Genomic DNA, 6,113 nt, shown 5'->3' with positions numbered 1-6,113 from the left:
AACTTTCTAAGTAGTTTCTTCCAAAATTATGGGGTTACGACTATGAGGTGGTTTGTAGTTTGTGGGGGTGACTGCAGATTCCCATACCTTTGAGCAAGTGACTCTGGTGACTGAGAAATCTCCTCTGAAGGTGGAAAGTGCAGCTGTAAATGTGGAAAAGAAAACATTTAATGCCACGTTTTAAACATAATAGAACTGTCCACAATATCACTACTGTACCAAACATCCACAAAGCAAGTAAAGTTTAGGGGAAAACAGTAGCCAAAAACAGAACACATTTAGCTGCAGACATTTATAGAATTGGCAACATTAATGTACAATGTTGTATTTTTAATTGGGGAGGTGGGGGAGGAGTAGTGGAAGACGAGAAAGTCATTGTTGGTTTGATTATATATCATTTAAATGACTAGAATCCATAGTTTACACCATCTGTGTATCACAGTCATACAAAGGAGAGGCTTCTGTTGACTGTACTAAGAACGGAAAATAAAGCAGACTTAAGCCCTAGGTTGAAACTACTGCCCGGTACCCCTTTTAGTACTATGTAGGGTCATTGGCGTGGTACGGAAGCAGTTATTGAATTTCTTACAATCAAAGGAGTCAGTGGCACAAAAGAGGAGGGTGTGGGGTGGGAAGGAAGGAAGGAAGGTTGTGTTTATTTTTTTTCTAACCGAGTCACCTTAGGTAACGTAACAAGGAAAACGTCAAGAAGACCTGTGCCTTTAAGATGCAGTTGCTATCCAAACACAAGTAAACAGAGCGGACCATTAGCGAGAAAAGGGAGGAGGAGGAGGAGCTGGAGGCGGACTCCGAACTTGACAACCCCAGAACGTTCGGGGGGTGGAGGGGGAGGGTAGGCGGGGCGGAACGCTCCGGCAGCGAACATTCGAATGTGTGCAGCTCTGGGTGGGACAGCGGGCGGGGACTTCGAGTTCTACGCCACTTAACTGCTGAAATGTGATGGACCTGGGAGGGGAAGGCTCAGACTTCATCCAACTTCGCTAGAGTTGAAGGCGCAGAGGCTCCAAAGAGGAGCGTGATTGAAGCAAGATCTCCTCCGAGTGACCAAAGCCAACCAGCACTTTTCCCCCCCTTTTTTACGCTTTCGCTTCGGGAGACCCAAAGACAAGGATTCCCCCTTGCCCCGACACCCCGGGAAAGGCTCTTTTTCGTCCATATCATGTCCAAGGCTCCTGAGACTCAACTGGGAAAGAACTTGCTGAACTTCTGACGGACGGACTGCTCCGCCAGTCCAGTGTGGATCTAATGACATCGCAAAGATACGCGAGGCTCGCGGCTATAACTTTGCATTAGGAGCGGAGGCCCTTTCTGCGGGAGACTCTTTCTGCCGAGGTAAGTAAGTCTCTAGACTGGGAATAGGTTGCAGCTGCCTCCTTCATAAAGTACAATCTCGATGAAAGAGGGTCGGTGGAGATGGTGATAAAAGTTCCGATTCTCTGTCCAGCGTGCCACTGTTTCACACGTTGTATTGTCCCAGGAGCGTTGTTACCCCTTTGAAAAGAAATGAAAATCGTTGAAATGTAGTTATATTCAGTGACTGGATGGTGTGTTTCTTGCATGATCTGCCACCAGGACACCCCCCTTCCGAACCCCATAGCTAACACAAATTCATACACACACATGCACACACACACACACACACACACACACACTTTCTTTCACTCACTTTGGAATGTTTTTGCAATTTGTTTCCGGGCATTTTTCCTCTACCACGAGGTACCCAAGATCTCAGCGTTGTAGTTTCTTAAACGGGTTCAGTAACTTGAGCAGAGATAAGAGGTTCTTTTACATTCTTCAGTGGTTCCCTTCCTCTCTGTTGTCTCTCCCCCTTTTTTTCCTCTCTCTCTTTCTGTTTCTCTCTTTTTTCTTCTTCCTCTTTTTTTCTCTGTCCTTCTCTTTCCCTGATTCTCCCCGGAGCTCTCCTTTCTCTTTTTTTGTCTCCCACCCTCTTTCCCTCTTTTTTATTTTCTTTTTTCCTTCCTTTTTCTCTCTTCCTCTATCTCTCCCTTTCTTGTTCTATACCTCCCACTGTCTGTTTCCCTCCATTTCTCCTAAATCTCCAAATGCTTTTTGCCCCAAGGGTAGAAATCCTAAGTTACCTTCCACTTCCAGAGCCTGTAGCAGAGCGCGGAGTAGAGATTTTGATCGAGAATGCCCACTTTCTTGGACTACGGACAAGGAATGTTTTAAGGATGAAATAATGATGTTAGCCAAACCTTGGTTAGACCTACAACCATGTGCTTGATGCCTGCAGTGCCCGTGGTGGGGGTGGGGGGAAAAGGAGGAAAGGAACCCATAGTGTTGTGTCTGGATAAGCAATAAATCGTCACGGCTAAGGATGTGAAATGGGTTTCCAGAAGAAGGTTGGGGGGGAGGGCAGTGCCAGAGCAAAGAGTCCGAGGTAGGATGAGTCTGCCTACCTGTTTCTCGGAGAACAGAAGACTCCTGGCACTTCCCCATGTGAAAGATCACAGGCAGCTAGCTAGCTCTCTTTCTTCTAAACCACCCCCCCAACCCCACTAAAGTAACTGCCACCCGAAAAGGAACAAGAAAATCACTCTTCTCGCTCAGGAACAGGGCCAGCAAATGAGAGCAAAGAGTAACAGAACACGGAGTATGCGGAAAGCATCTTAATTTAATTAACTCCTCGGGAAAGGAAAGGCGGTTAGGAGTGGCAAAGGGAGCTACAGCGTGGCTGGCGGTGATTCCCACCTGCTTGGGAGGAGGCGACTTTAAAAACAAAAATCCAACTTTCATCTGATTTCTTCTGTTTTTCATCGAGTCTGCTCTGGCTGTTTTTAATTTCAAACAAAACAACCGCATCAGGTGCAATTCGACAACAGCCAGCTGATTTATGGGAAACCCTGTTAGGGTGAATTTCAGCTTCTGATGGAAATGCAGCCGTTTTAGGGAAGGATGGGGGCTGCACGCATATCATTCTTAAGATTATCGATTCTAGCGTATACAAACTTCTCATCAAGTCACCTCTGGTCATTTTAGCTTTTTTATTTTTGTTTTGTTGAGATGTTTGTTGTGTTTGGAGAGAGGGGTTTACTCAAATGTTTCGAAAGCTTCACTGAAACTTCAATTAATAAGTAAACATTTCGCTTGTTGACAGACACAGAATGAAGTTTTAAAAACTGCTAGACATAACTGGAAATTCCTGTAAAGTAGGCTGGTGAGAGAGGACTAGTCCCCTTGCCACTGAAGTTGTCAGGACATATTTTTCCCTCTCTTCCATAATTTCTCACTTCAACTGTAAAATTAAAAGTAGCACCTTATCCAGAGCTTAGATGGAGGAGACATCAGGATGGCTTTGCTTGCTGGTATTCTTGACCAAGGCAGGGGCAAACAGTTGTGAAAGTCGTGAAAGAAACAAGACAAAACGAAACTACCTTCAGATCTGGGCATTGAGCGAAAATATCTTTTGACATATATATCCAGCAGCTCAGCTGGCTAATGGAAGCCCAAACTCCCCAGCTATTTGTGGAGACAGTGTTTGGGAGATATTTTGGGGGTTGTTTTGTTTTGTATTTTCCACAAAGGATCGAATATGGCTTTTCCCCTGTAAAGAAAGAAAGCTGTTCTTGAATGCAATTGAAAGCACACACATTACTCAGAAAAGGCAGTCCTTTTGTGAGACTTTTAAGTTTAACTGTAATACACAGTCGGGAATTTCTGTATTCTAAGCCCTTAGGAGAGCTGAGAGGAACGGAGCACTTAGCTTTTTGACTGGAGAATTAACATTTAACCTTTAAGGCAGACCTTAGTCTCACGCTTTAGGAAACGAGATCCTAGGTCCTGGATTTCCCTTCCTCGCCCTTCGCCCCCTATCCTGGAATATGGTGTTGGTTGTACTTTGCCTCCTGTGTTTATTTCTAAGAAAAGAAGTCAGGAAATAAACTGAAATACCCAATTTTTGTTCCCTCTCTTTGGATAAAATGTCAGTAGTTCATTAATAAGAGAGGGGAAATCACTTTAATCTACAAGCAATGAAATCCTCAGTTATTAAAAGGATTGAAGTGTAAAATTTTAGATGACCTAAAGACAAAAAAATAAACAATGCACAAGGGCCCCATAAGGAATAGATTTCCAGGACTATTTGCAGGAAAAATATTCCTAGAGCTATGGGGGTGGGCTCAAGGATTGTCCCTGATCAAAAATGGAGAGTGATTAGTGGTGGGAAAGTTTATTATAAAGGGAGGTTTATAGTTTCGGTTGAATGGTCTGAGTGAAATCCTCTGACTGTCACACACCTCTCATTAACTCCCTGCCTGCACTCCCGGCTCACATACCACTAGGCAGACGATGGTTCATTAATAAATCCCTGTCTCAGGGAAGGGAAAGGGGGCAGAGAAAGTGTGGGCCTAGATGAAGGAGCCAAATCCTCCTCCCCTGAGAGGGTTTTATTTTTATGTATTAACTCTCCCCCCACCCTTACACACTTTGCACTCAAATATGTGCCAAAGGGTAACTGTTCACAGATTTGGAAGAATGAAAAATCAGACCCCAATTACGGGGGAGGAGGAAAATGCAAAAGAATGGGAGAATACTCCTAGCTTCTTAGGGGGTGTAGAAACCCAGTGGAGAGTGTTAGGGGTGGAAGTTGATGTTTTTAAGGCCTATTTCTATGGGAAAAATCTCCTAGCTGCTTGTGACAACACCCACACCCACACCTCATCTCCGATTCTTACACAGACTGGATACAAATGGTATAGAAGAATATACATCACACAGATTGTAAGCAAAGCTTTGGTGTATGCCCTTGGGAGAATGAGTCTGAAAGGCCATTTGACCTTCACTAACCTTTTTTGAAAAACTGAAGAGAAAGTGAATGAGATGAGGGAGAAGTGGGGAAGTTGAGAGAAATGGGAAGATAAAATTCTCTGAGCTCCCCATCTTGGCAGGTTTCAGATTTGGACAGCTGATTAGACACTTTCTTGTTCTAGTTTTACAGCAGTAAGGCTTGGAGCAAATAAATACATTAACACCACCACCACTACCACCCCAACTTGTTCAAAGCACCCTCCATCCTTTTGAATTATCTCCTACAAGTTTTCCTCCCTAGATAGCAGACTTCTCTGACCTTGTTGGGGTCAGAAAAGGAGGTGGGGGCTCAGAATGGGAAGACATGAAAAAAATTGTTCTTCCCAAGGGTCAAGCTCTAGGTCACCTGGAATGAAGTCTCTTCCAAAGGACTAGGAAGAATAGGTGTTAGCTGAGGGAATCCCCCAAGGCTTAGGAAAAGCTGGGAGGTCGGCTCTCCCATCTGGGGGAAGTCGGAAAGCTCTTAGACCACTCTCTCCTCTTCTTTTCCTGGCTAATACCCGACCATCTGGAAGGGATCTTAGGTGGGGGAGGGAGAAATGAATAGTGGAGGATGGCAGCGGGGGAGGAGGGATGTTGAGGGCCAAACCCAGAAGTTCTGGACCGAGGTGTCACCCTTCCTTCAGCACCTCGCTCCTGATGAATGGGGTTAATGTGAAGGAAAGAGAGAATCAAGGCTACAAGATCAGAGGGGAAGTGTCCTAAGCCTTTGACCCGGGGGAAAGGAGAAAAGGCCTCACCACACACCCGAAAAACCTGGATATTTGCTCCTACTTTTGCCACACCTCGATCCACCCGCCACACACACTTCTAGAAGTTCTCTTTGCATCTACCAGGAAAATGGTGGTGGCCTCCTCTGGGGCTAAGGAATTGACTGAGGTGGGTGGGAGTTGGGGAAAGGGAAAAGGAAGATCCCAAGGCATTCTCCGTCCAGCGGCCTAGTCTGCTGGACTCTAATCCTGACCTGACTATCCAGAGGCCCACAGAAGAGACCGCAGCAGTGGCAGAGACTTTATGCACCCCGTGCTCCGATGGATCCGGGTCCAGAGCTTAGAGGGCAGGTACCCTGGTTCAGAAAGTGATAGGTTTTGTTGAAGGAAACATATCGTTTGACCTGCAGGTCTTTGCTAGTGGAAGGGAGCCTGAGGGAGGGGATGGGTAAGTCTCCTCTTTCTCGGTGCGCCTTTGCCTCCCAGCTCGGGGATCGAACTTTATCTAAATTCCCTGGATTATTAAGCAGCCCAGGTGCCCCTCTCCCCCCCCCC

General features: G+C 45.7%; 1 protein-coding gene across 2 annotated transcripts in view; it reads left to right on the top strand.

Annotated features, from left to right (window-relative positions):
• The first annotated feature begins 887 nt into the window (after positions 1 to 887).
• Positions 888 to 6,113, top strand: part of OSR2 (odd-skipped related transciption factor 2) — a 9,122-nt gene continuing 3,896 nt past the window's right edge. Inside the window, exon 1 of one of the 2 annotated variants that reach the window (XM_069081318.1) lies at positions 888 to 1,353. The gene's annotated coding sequence lies outside the window, so the exon portion shown is untranslated. The remainder of the gene's footprint in view (positions 1,354 to 6,113) is intronic. The other variant, XM_069081319.1, reaches the window with a different exon arrangement.

This window comes from Petaurus breviceps, unplaced genomic scaffold, assembly GCF_028583685.1.
Source record: "Petaurus breviceps papuanus isolate PSGF00001 unplaced genomic scaffold, PetGlider_PUasm1.0 98, whole genome shotgun sequence".
Taxonomy (NCBI): Eukaryota; Metazoa; Chordata; class Mammalia; order Diprotodontia; family Petauridae; genus Petaurus; species Petaurus breviceps.
Note: the sequence above shows the minus strand (reverse complement) of the source record. Positions and strands in the feature narration are given on the sequence as shown.